We start from the raw sequence: 12,567 nt of genomic DNA, 5'->3' as shown, positions 1-12,567 counted from the left end.
TACTAAGTGAAGTAAGTCAGAGAAAGACAAATCTCACATGATATCACTTAAATGTGGAATGTAAAAAAATGATACAAATGAACTTATTTACAAAACAGAAGAAACAGACTCATAGACATAGACAACAAACTTACGGTTATCAGAGGGGAAAAGGGTGAGGGATAAATTAGGAGCTTGGGATTTAGAAAAAGAAAAGTAAATAAATAAATAAAATAAAAATATATAAGTTCTTCTTTAACTGTTCCTTTTTCTTCCTAAACTTGTCTTTCCAACCACTTCCCACATCTAACTTTATCCTAGTATAATACATGCTATGTTTGGAAGTCTTTTATGAATTATTCCTATCAGGTTTCTCAGCAACATAAATATAAATTAAAATTTAAGGAAAGTTTATATCGTATGATCACAAGTCTTTAAGTACTGAAAAGTTTCTTCTGGTTAGGGTTATCATTGCCATTATTAGTAACATGTATTTGATTAAAGCAATATATATGGGTTGCTAATTTTGGTAAATAATTGTTAAACATAAAAAAGTAAATTTTTATTGGAAATGCATCTCTTAATGAGGTGAATGAGGTTGTTTTTCTCTCCCAATCAGTTTATTTCTCTCTCTACTGGAATAAGATACATTAACATCAGATCAGTTCCTTTTTTTTATTGTTATAGGTGCTGGTGCTGAGAAACCTCCACATAGATAAGTACAAGAGAAAGGAAGGGTATTTTTACAGCAATGCCACAAAAGTTCTTGGACTCGAGTTATAAGCCAGAAATCATGCAGTGATCAGCAAGAAACTAACATAACATTGTAAAGCAACTATACTCCAATAAAAATTAATTTGAAAAAAAGAAAAAGAAATCATGCCACGATCCATCATTAGCAATTCTTTTTAATGGTCTGTCCGCTGATGACACAATCAGTTCTTGCGTCCTTCCTTGGTTCTGCGTGCTCCTGTGGTGCCACCATCATCTCCCCTGGGCACTTACGCTGTCAGCCTGTGGCACTCCTCCGAAGTGAGGAGGAGATATTGATACTTCCCACCATGCAGCCAGTGCGTGCTGCACTCAGTAATTTCACGGTGTGCAAAGAAAAAAGCTGACAAAATACTCAGACCCACTTTTCTGGGTAAGGTTTAGCTCAGCGGCCACCAAAGCACCTTCTGCCTGTTGGTTCCTGGGGATGTCTGTGCAGGTATCTAGCTTTTGCCCGAATCTCATTTCTGTTTTGACACCTGTGCTTCTTCTACACATCCTCACTGCATAAATTAGTTCCTGCTCCGCACTCACTAGAGTTTTCTTCTTGGTGACCACTCAGGCTGGCACATTTGCTGGAGCAGTTTCTCAAAACTCATTCTCATTATTTCTGCAGAAGGTGGACCCATCGTTGTCAGAGCTCTGAGCCGCTGACAAGTCCCCTGCACCACGTTTCATCTCTGTGCTCTGAGCCTTGTGCTTTCTTATGCATCCACGCTTATGCCTTCGATTTCTGTGTGTGAGCACAGATGTCTCATAGTTATATCTCTAGCCAAGATCTCTCCTCTTTTAGTCATATTCTTCCCAGACATCCCTCTTGCCCATCTCAAAGACGTTTCCAAACTTAAATTTAATATCTCCAAAACTGAACTTTTGAGTCCTTCCAAACCTCTCCCTCCTAAAAACAAAAAACAGAAATGAAACAGGCCAGTTCTCTTCCAGGGCCTCCCATTCCCATTCAGTGACTGGTACTGCTGTCCACCCAGCCAGAAACGTGGGAGTGACCTTGACCCCTCTGTCCTGCCCACTTCCTGCAGCCCATCCCTTACAACCCCTGGAAGGTCCAATCTCTAGCTATGTCTTGGTTTGGGCCGTTCTTCTGCAGTCCTACCATGCACACTGGTTCTCACCATTTCAGTGGATTCTTGCTCCCAAGGGGCAGTCATGCTGGGCCCCACGAGGCTGGCTCATCCCACCCACCAACCTTGTGTGACATCATGTTTCCTTTGTTCTCTCTCTCCTCTAACCGCACTGTCTTACTTGGGGGGCTTCCTCCTGCCACAGGCTAATCCCCTTGTTGAAACTGAGTCCCCCTAAAACCGAGTTCCCTTACTAAGTTTATGACTAATCTCTATCCGAAACTTTATTCCCTTTGTTGTCCCACCCTTCTTCTCTTTCAGGACTGAGGAATCAGTATCAAAGAAAAGGGGTGACTGAAGCCAAGCAGGGCCCTGCAGGACCTTCCCTAGTACAAAAGTCCCTGTGCTCTGTGCTCTGAGCATCCCGGGACCTGCCTTCTTCCAGCAGCCTCTCCAGTCTGGTTTCCTCTCCTGCCTGGCTCACCTCCCACACTGCAGCCTCTTTGGGCTAAGGGGGTGTCCCTCTTGGTCAGACCCGCTCCAGGAGAGGCGGTCCCTTCCGGTCTGACACTCTTCATATTATGGGAAGGGCATGTATGGTTCCTAGCAAAGACAATGTGTATGTCTGTGCTCGTGTAATGTGTCCAGAATAGATTCATCTTGAAATTTATGGAGTAATCAGAGAACAGAAACTTCTAATAAGTGTTCCTAGGGAATTATTATAAATTAGTATATATTTACTAGGCATCTGCTGTGCTAGGCACTGATGGGAGAAAGAGAAATTTAAGATCAAGTCTCTCTTCCCTCAAAGAAGTAATACGTGCTTGTTGTCAAAATTAAAACAGTTCTGAGGTATAAAGAGTAAAAGTGAAAGGCCCTATTCGCTCCCTTCTCAATCCCTCTTAGTGAGATCTTTCCAAGCTGTTTTCAATGTTCTTAGAGGTAAATATACATGCATCTGTAAATGCACATACACACATACACCGGGTTTTTAATGGGACTATGCTAGACACATTGTTCTGTAACTTGCTTCTTAAGTTTTACACCTTCCCATGTTCTACATGCATATAGATCTACCTCATTCTTCTTAGTGGCTGCATCGTGTTTATAATAAGGACATACTATCATTCATCTAACGTTGTGTATTGATGGACATTTAGTTTAGTTCCAGTTTTTCCTTATTAGAGTCACATGCATAAGAAATTAACTTGTATAAATTCAACCACATGTGTTCAGCAAACAGTAAAAACAAACAGAGGAACAAGGAAGCAGTAAAAACAATGAGTAAGCATGCGTGGTGAAGAACACGGGCTCTGGAGCCAGACTACTGGATTCAAATCCTTCTCTGCCTCTTAGTAGCTGGGCGATCTTGGCCAAGTTACTTAAGATCTCTGTGCCTCACTTCCTCATCTGGAAAACGGAGGTAATAATGGTGCTTATCTCATCGAGCTCTTGCAAGGATTAAATGATTAACACATGCAATGTGTTTAGAATAGCTCCTGGTGCATAGGGAGTACTAAATAAACGTTAACTATCATTCTATTATTATTATTATTAATTATTTACAGAGTAGAAGGTATAGAGGAAGTTTTATTAAATATGGCTAACATTTATGAATTGGTTAACATTACTTCAAAATTATTTTGGCTAAAAGAAAGTGGTGGGGTGTACCTACCTTCCCTGGTCTGCAGCTCGAGGGACACTGCAAAGTTTGGTAGAATAAGTCCAAGTAAGTTCTTGTTCCCTTTTCTTTTTCACTTAGCTTTTGAACCAGGCAATGGTACAATTATAAATAATCTGAACAGTCTCTATAGTGTGACTTGTGATATAACAAAACTTAAAGATACCTTTCTGGATGTGTTTTAATAAACCCAGAGACACTGGGCTGAGCCTGCCTTGTGCTTTGGGTCTCCCCAGTAACAGTGCTGATCATACCAGACTTGCACCTGCTAATGCAGCAGGTGGGAGGGGGGCTTCCCAGCAAGGGTGAGGAAGCCGGTGGATGGCACAACCAGAAGAAGCAGAGACACACCTGAACAGGTAAACAAACTCCTGTTGCTAAGAAGGCAGTAAATCAATCAATCCTGTAAATCTTGGGGCTGCCCCAGATCCTTCTAGTCAAGAATTATAATCTAGTTTCCACGGAGTCCAGCTGTGTTACCACGAGGCCCCACGAGGCTGAAGCTTCGGCTCTTCCTACACTCCCATGTGAACCATTACAGTAAATCCTCCGTTATTTGAGGTTCCTGAGTGAGTCTGATCCTTGACCTCACAGGGTCTAATTCAGACACTAGCAAATGGTTTCATAAGAAAGAAAATATAGGGCTTCCCTGGTGGCGCAGTGGTTGAGAGTCCGCCTGCCAATGCAGGGGACACGGGTTTGTGCCCCGGTCCGGGAAGATCCCACATGCCGCGGAGCGGTTGGGCCCGTGAGCCATGGCCGCTGGGCCTGCGCGTCCGGAGCCTGTGCTCTGCAACGGGAGAGGCCACGACAGTGAGAGCCCCGAGAAAAAAAAAAGAAAAAAGAAAATATAGCCAGTAAGCAAACACCAGAAGGTGTTGGCCCTGCTAGTATGAAACACATACTAACATCACAAGAGCCCCAAAATATCTCCTTCCTCCTCTTCAGCTCTCCTCCTCTCCCTGCTCCTTCTTTTTCCCTTGAAAAAGGCAGATTAAAAAAATATTATAGTGTCCTATAAACTTTCAACGAGTGGTAAATAAGTCACAGGGATCTAACGTACAGTATAGTGAATACAGACAAGAGTATTGTACGATAATTATGTAATGTGACGAATATTGTGACAATGGCAATCATATTACAATATATAAATGTCAATGTAACATCCTGTACACAATGTTATATGTCAAATTTATTCAACAAAAAATTATAGTATCCAATTCTGGTGAGGGAGTAAAGAGAATGTATCAGTAAGTATGGAGAGTCTAAGATCTGTACCATTTTATCTACTCATTCTACTTCTGGGAATGTCACCAAACAAAACAAAACAAAACAGAGCAACCAACAACCACAACAAAAACCCTAAGTATAGAAAAAGCTTTACATCAGAGATGACCTTCACCATTGTAAATAGTGAATCATTAGAAACAACCTCGCAACTAGTTGTCTGCAATCAATATCCAGTTCCCTTGCTCTGTAATTATGATGGAATTCCTGACCTAGGTCAGCACATGGCTGTCAAAATTTATGACTACATTTCCCAGCCTCCCTTGCACCCAGGTGACCATGTGACTAAGTGCTGGCCAATGGAGATACAAGCAAAAGTGAGGATGTGGCTTCTGACTGAGGCTCCCCTACTCTCTGCCTAGAAGGTGGATGTAGTCGTGAGCCACCTGGGGCTGTGCTGATGTGGGCAGCACCCTGGGGATGGCAGAGCAATGAGATGGAAAAAGCCTCTTTGTCTGCACTGTGGAGCCACCATACTAGAGCTGGTCTGTTTGGATAAGAAAGCTGTAAATTCAAATTTCCCTTTGTTTGTTGGCCACGCCACATGGCTTGCAGGATCTTAGTTCTCTGACCAGGGATCGAAGCTGGGCCCCGGCAGTGAAAGCACTGCGTCCTAACCACTGGACCGCCAGGGAATTCCTCCCTTTGTTATTTTGAGTCTCTGTTCCAGCAGGCAAGTCTGCATCTAGCTAAAACACACATAAATCAACAGGAAACAATGGATTGGCATGTCCACTTGGTGAGATGTTAGGTAGCTGCTGAAATTAATTGATGAAGCTATGAAATAATAATAAAAACTCTTAAGATATATTAATTTTTAGAAGGATGAAAAATTTTGCATGTGGATTGATGATTATATCTAAGTAAAGCTCTTATTAGAAAGAAAACATTGGAAATTTTACATTGAAATGTTAATAATGGTTATATTTTAGATAATGAAACATTGAAGGATCTGTATTTTTTCCTCTCTCACTTTATTATTTAAAATTAATTTTTTATTTAAAATTTTTTGAAATGAAAAAACAAGAAAAAAATTGTTAAATAGTATTCCTAGGATCTTCCGGATATTGGGATTGGTTGCCTTAGGCTAGGCCTCCTGTGCAGGTAACACAGGCATTGGCCAGTGTTGTAGGGAGCATGGGGAAGACGCTCCCAGCAAAGGCTGCCTCACAAGACCACCCCTGATTACAGCAATTCCATTACTGACACGCTCTTTACAGTAATTCCATTACTGGCTGCTATTTCATCCCCCCTTTGAGGTAACACACTAAGTGTCTGATACATTGGGATGAATCCCTTAATAGGCTGGAACAGCTTGGTAATTAGTGCTTGTGAGATAAATGGGCATGGGTGGGGGTGAGGAGGCAGATAGGGAAGAAAGGGAAAGTGGGAAACATCAAGAGATGGATGTCATCAACCTTAAGCTTTGCCTAAATGAGTTTTTGTTGACCCAGATGCTGCTGGCTGTCTACTCAATGTCCATTCTCTCCTTCTTCCTTGCTAATCGATTACCAGGTGTTGTTTTTTTTTTTTTTTTGGTGGTGGTGGGGGGGTGAGCAGTAATTTCCCGTCATGCCTTGCAACTAGTAGTGACGAGGTGACATTTTTTTCCTAGTAAGTCAGAAGTGAGAGGAAGTTTAGGGGGTGGGGCTTCTGGACAAGTTACGGTTTTCCAGATAAAAATGGACAGAGTTAGTTGACATACTTTTCATTCTTAGCCCTTCCCCCTTATTCTCATCTGGACCGCAAACACAATGCCTGGAGGTACAGCTGACATCCCTTTGTTGATGGCATTAAAAAGTGTTAAAAAGGTAAGTTTCAGAAAAAAAGTAAAATCATGCCTCACATTCAGATATAAAAATGAACATATGGGGCTTCCCTGGTGGCGCAGTTGTTGGGGGTCCGCCTGCCGATGCGGGGGACGCGGGTTCGTGCCCCGGTCCGGGGGGATCCCGCGTGCCGCGGAGCGGCTGGGCCCGTGAGCCATGGCCGCTGAGCCTGCGCGTCCGGAGCCTGTGCTCCGCAACGGGAGAGGCCACAGCGATGAGAGGCCACAGCGGTGAGAGGCCCGTGTAACGCAAAAAAAAAAAAAAAAAAAAAGAACGTATGTTAAACATTTTATTGAACTTATGAGGGAACTAGGCAGATGTTATAAGGTGCCAAGAAGCACAAATTCATATGGAGTAAAGGAATGTTGAAATGAATGGAAAATGGAGGTAAAACTGGCTTTCCACAGGGTAGGAGGGAAGACACTTGAACCTTTACCTGAAAGGGCAGAATCTGCTTAGTTACAGACAGGAATTCTGCATTGCTATTAGTTACCTACAGTTAGTTAGAGTTGTGAAATAGCTTCCTGGGTCTGATCAGGTGGAAGGGTGTGTTAACAGATAATGGGTACTTTTCCATCAAAGTACAAATGTTTTTCTCCAGAAGGAAGATTAAAATAACCTTCAGTGATGGTATCAGCTCTGGACTACAGACCTCTGGACTCCTTTGAAGGGAGAAAAATAAACCCCTATTTTCTTAAGTAATAATTGTTGGTTTCTGCTAAACGCACCAGGGAAGTCCCATCACTTTTACTTTTTAATTTACATAGTGGTCCATCAATAAATTGAATGTCCACTCTCAGGGGTTATAAAGCAGCTTGCAGCAGACCAACGTTCCCACTAACAACTAGAAAAGCCAGAAAGAAACGTCAGAATCCATCTCTTTGAAGGCAGTGAAGAGCTGCTGAAGAGACAAGAACTGGAGGAGTTAAGACTCCAGAAAGCAGGGGCTTCCCTGGTGGCGCAGTGGTTAAGAATCTGCCTGCCAATGCAGGTGACACGGGTTCGACCCCTGCTCTGGGAAGATCTCACATGCCGCGGAGCAACAAAGCCCATGCGCCATAGCTACTGAGCCTGCGCTCTAGAGCCCACGAGCCACAACTACTGAACATGCGTGCCACAACTACTGAAGCCCGCGCACCTAGAGCCCATGCTCCTCAACAAGAGAAGCCACCGCAATGAGAAGCCTGCGCACCTCAACAAAGAGTAGCCCCCGCTCGCCACAACTAGAGAAAGCCCGCGTGCAGCAACGAAGACCCAACGCAGCCAAAAATAAATAAATAAAATAAATAAAAAAAAAAAACACCAAAAAGACTCCAGGGAGCAGAGAACCCCAGAGGGTGAGCAAATGTGTGCAGCCACTTTTATTTACCCTGAGGGCATCTGCCAATTCTGGACACAGGCATGAGGCTGAGGATCCAGACTTTGAATCCGCAGAGGGCCACTGCTGGGGACAGGCAAACAGCAGAGCTTTTGGCAGAGACCGAGCGGGGAATTCCAAGGACATGTGCCAGATTCTGGGCAACTCTGTATTTCAAGAAACTGAAATTTAAGTGGAAAGCCTCTGAAAAGCAGAGGAAGCTTTTGATAGACTTGCAAGGTGAAGATTTGCATTTTAGACCTGCTGGGGTGCTGATGGGGTGGGTCGCTGCAGAGCAAACTCCAGGCTCCCAGGTGGAAGTTGGAGACACAGAGGTAGACTGAGCCCTACCAGGATCTCAATGCAGCTGTGACTCAGTACAAGATTGGCTACTCTTCTCATTGGTCTCGTGGAGGAAGGGGTAAACCCTCCCTGGAGGATAATAACATTTGAAGCCTCTACAACTTTTTACAAGCAAAATTTGACATCTAGGGACTTCCCTGGTGGCGCAGTGGTTAAGAATCTGCCTGCCAATGCAGGGGACACGGGTTTGAGCCCTGGTCCAGGAAGATCCCACATGCCGCGGAGCAACTAAACCCATGCGCCACAGCTACTGAGCCTACGCTGTAGAGCCCGCAAGCCACAGCTACTGAGCCCGCATGCCACAGCCACGGAAGCCCGCGTGCCTAGAGCCCATGCTCTGCAACAAGAGAAGCCACCGCAATGAGAAGCCCGTGCACCGCAACGAAGAGTAGCCCCCGCTCGCTGCAACTAGAGAAAGCCCACACACAGGAACGAAGACCCAACACAGTCAAAAATAAATAAAATAAATTTATAAAAAAAAAATTTGGCATCTAATAAAAAATTACTGGATATATGAAAAACCAGAGAGAACAGACAATAGAAACAGATCCACAGTTAATCCAGAACTGAAGTTACCTGACTTTAAAATTACTATGGTTAACATGTTCAAGAAAATAGAGGAAAAGATGGAGAATTTTACTTGAGTATTGAAATCTGGAAAAATAAATCAAATGGAAGCCCTAGAGCTAAAAAGTACATTAAATAAAATTATGAATTCAGTATATTAGACACAACAGAAGACAGGGTTTTAACCACTGGACCGCCAGGGAAGTCCCCCTCTGACTTTATTTTTAATTGTCTTGCATAATATGTGATTTATAAGGAATTAAATTTAAAAAAAAGTATTCTAGCATTCCACAGAAGTTTCTCAAACTGTAAGCCTACAGCAATGATTAGCTACTTTCTTGCCTCCATAGTCACCTTAGTTTTAATTCATCCCTAAATTTAAATCACAAAACAAATGTTGTATATAGGATTCTTTTTAACTTTAAAAATGGATTAAACAGTAGAACACAGATTACCCAGAACTTAATTCAATAGTATTGATACCATGGTTTAATTTACTTCATCATCTCTGCCCTTATTTTATTTTATTTTTCAAAGTTAGTACATTGCCTACGTATGCATCTTTTGGGAGACAATTGAATGGAGTACTTGTGTTAAACATCTGGGGCCAGGATATGTCAGAGATTCAAAACCAGGACACAGAACATGAGGGCTAAATGCTTCTAGAATGATTCTGCCCGAGTCACAGGTGAGCAGGTCAGGTCCTTTCTGATAGTACCTGAGATCTATCCTCCCAGCCCATGTTTCCTGAGCCTCGGAGTAACTCCCATCTGATATCTTCATAACTTCTTTCAGCTTCTATCATTTTCAAGGGTGAATGAAATTATGTATTCCCAATCAGATGGGAACAAACCTCCCTCTATACCTGCTTGTTTTCTCTGTTCCTTCCACATTCCTCTCATCCAGCCAAGATGCTGAATAAAACGACCATATCTCCTAATATCCGTGAGACTGAAAACTTATCAGACTGAAAGTATGAATCAAATTCCCCCCAAAATTCTAGTTTATAGCCCCTCCTCGGAAATTCCCATTTATAAATAGAAAAATCAAGAATTAAGTTATTTTCTTTTTAAATCCATTTCTCCATCTATAAAAAAATTAGTTTACCACACAACTTAACCCACTGCATGTATATTGTTCTGATCCAAGCAACTATAAATAAAGCTGAACTGCCAAAACTTCCTATTTCTTTTCATTTTTTCTAGCAAGAATTGGTAACATTTAGCATTAAATTTCACTGTCATGCAAAGGATGTTTAAGGATTTTCTGGTTTTACTCCACCGGAAGTAGGATCAATTATGCAGAAGTCCCCTGATTCTCTATCACCACAAAACCCACAGCAACCAAAACACATACACAAATTAAGAAGAATTCTTCATCTCAAGAAATTGCAGTTGAAGCCACTAAATGTAAGAACAACAGAAAAGAGGCAGATTAATAAAATACAGTAAGAACCATAAAAGTTGAATTATGCACTTTCACCTTGATAGATACTGCTATATCGCCCTCTTAAGAGTTGGACCAATTTAACCTTCCACAAGTAAGGTATGAGGGTGCCTATTTCCACATAGCCTTGTTATCATAGCATGGTATCCAATTTTTTTTCAGTCTGAGAGGTAAAAAGTGGTATTTTGGTGTAGTTTTATATTTAGTATCTCATCATGAATGAGATGAGTAATTTTTTGTATGCTTACAAACCATTTATATTTCCTTTTCAGTGAATCATATTTTAGTAGCTTTTGCCCAGTTTTCTATTTTGGTCTTTTTCTTATCAAATTGTGAGAGTTCTTTATGTACTAAAGAGATTTGTCTCTGATGTGAACTGGCAATATTTTCCCCCGTTTTGCCATTTGTCTTTCGCCTTGACTAAGAAGTTGATTTGGCCCAAGGTAAAGAACTTTAATTTCAAAGCTTTCCTAAGTGTTTGTGTACTCACAGGAGGCTACGGAGGTAGGAGACTCTTGTTTGGAAAGACACAGCCACCTGCCTGCTTCCTATGCCGTCAGGCCCGTGGGCAACGCCTGCAGGTCAGCGGAGGAAAAAAGGGAACGGATGTTGCTCGCATGGTGTGTGCAGAGTCCTCCCGGTGGAGGCCAGGAACACTGGCACACAGGGCACCTTTGGCAACACGTTTCTCTGCCCGAAGATGGATTTAGGCGCACATCCCGCCCGAGGCTTCCCCCAGAGAGTGGGAGGGCACCAGGAGGGGGGCGTCGTGTTTCCCTCTCCTGGTGGAGGGTGTCAGAGCGTGTGCAAAGCCTCTTTCAGACCATCCGCGGCTCCTGGTGTGATTCTAGACCCAACACATCCATTTTGGGAAAGGTGATGCAGGGGCTACTCGTGTCCTGGGGATTGTCCCGGTGTAGTGAGAGGACCAGATAGATCCTAGCGCACAGTTTCTCCACGGTGCCCCGGCGGGCAGCGGTACTGTCGTCCCGGGTGAGGTGGGGGCCAGGTAGCTTGCCCAGGTACCCAGGGCTGGAACCGGCTGCCGGGTGCCGGGCCCAAGCTCTCAAGCCCCAGCCCTCGGCAGTGCTAGAGCGGGTCCAAGGAAGGGCCTTGGGATTCGCAATGTAAGGGCCAACAGCCTCACCGGAGTAAACTTTCTGGGGTCTGAGACAGACTCTAGCTTCCATTCCTGGGTCCTGCCAAGGGAGGGTGTAACCATCTCTCAAAGCTCGGCCAGGACCTGTGCTCAACCACCCAGGCTCTGCTCTCGACCTCTGAGCATTTCACACAATGCCCTCAAGATTTTATGCACCCTTGTATTTTTGTTTTTTGTTTTTTGGCCGCGCCACGTGGGATCTTAGTTCCCCGACCAGGGATGGAACCCGCACCCCCTGCACTGGAAGCGCAGAGTCCTAACCCCTGGACCGCCAGGGAAGCCCCTGTGCACCCTGGTCTTATTTCCTCACCTAGACATCCGACATCGGCCGCGCAGAGCTTTACGTGTATTGACCACATCCGACGGCAGAGCACTTCGGCAGCAGGCGGATCTCCACAGATCTCGTCGCCGACAGCATGTGGGGACCAGGTCAGGAGGGCCAGCAATGAGCGGAGAGGCGCGAGGGCAAGGGACTGGGAAGTTCACCGAGGGGAGGCCCCGGCGGGGTGATGGACGGCGGGATGAAAAGCCAGACTTTAGGGGGAACATCAAATCTGGCCCAGCCTGGCGGGGTCGGGGGGGCGGACCCGGCTGCAGAAGGTCCAGACTCTCCCTCGGGGGAGAAAAAGGGACTTCCTGCCAGGTGCTCTGGCCTCTTTCGAGGTTTCTGGAGAAACGAAGCCAGGCTCCATTTCCTCTGAAGTCAGGCAAACCGGGCCGGGCCAGCAGTCCCGCCCTGACAGTTCCTCAACTCTCAGAGGTTAGGCCGGCGGTTTCCCCAGCTCCCGGCTGAGGCCCGCAACAGCTAGCCGCCCGAGTCTTACCGCCAGCCCCGCCCCCGCCCCCGCCCCCGCCCCCCAGCAAGTCCGGGGTGGGGTCTTCCCCCCAGCTCCTTCTCGCCCTTCCCTCTGCACGCCCACATCTTCCCCCAGCCTCCAGCCAGCGTCCTCGCCCCAACCCCGCCCCACCCTTGTCCCGCACTCCCACCACCCCCCGGTCCGTCTTATCCCCGCCCACAGCCTACCCACAACCCCGCCCCCACATTAGCC

At 44.9% G+C, this 12,567-nt stretch overlaps 1 long non-coding RNA gene across 3 annotated transcripts in view; it reads right to left on the bottom strand.

Moving 5' to 3' along the window:
* Nucleotides 1-12,554, bottom strand: part of LOC111176705 (uncharacterized) — a 39,095-nt gene extending 26,541 nt beyond the window's left edge. For 2 of the 3 annotated variants that reach the window (XR_016394246.1, XR_016394245.1), the window contains exon 1: nucleotides 11,829-12,554. This is a non-coding gene — a long non-coding RNA (uncharacterized LOC111176705). The remainder of the gene's footprint in view (nucleotides 1-11,828) is intronic. The other variant, XR_016394247.1, reaches the window with a different exon arrangement.
* Nucleotides 12,555-12,567: the final 13 nt, after the last annotated feature.

The sequence above is a fragment of the Delphinapterus leucas genome, chromosome 9 (genome assembly GCF_059928025.1).
Source record: "Delphinapterus leucas isolate spDelLeu-1000000601 "Yukka" chromosome 9, BTC_Dleu_Yukka2, whole genome shotgun sequence".
In the NCBI taxonomy this organism is placed as follows: Eukaryota; Metazoa; Chordata; class Mammalia; order Artiodactyla; family Monodontidae; genus Delphinapterus; species Delphinapterus leucas.
Note: the sequence above shows the minus strand (reverse complement) of the source record. Positions and strands in the feature narration are given on the sequence as shown.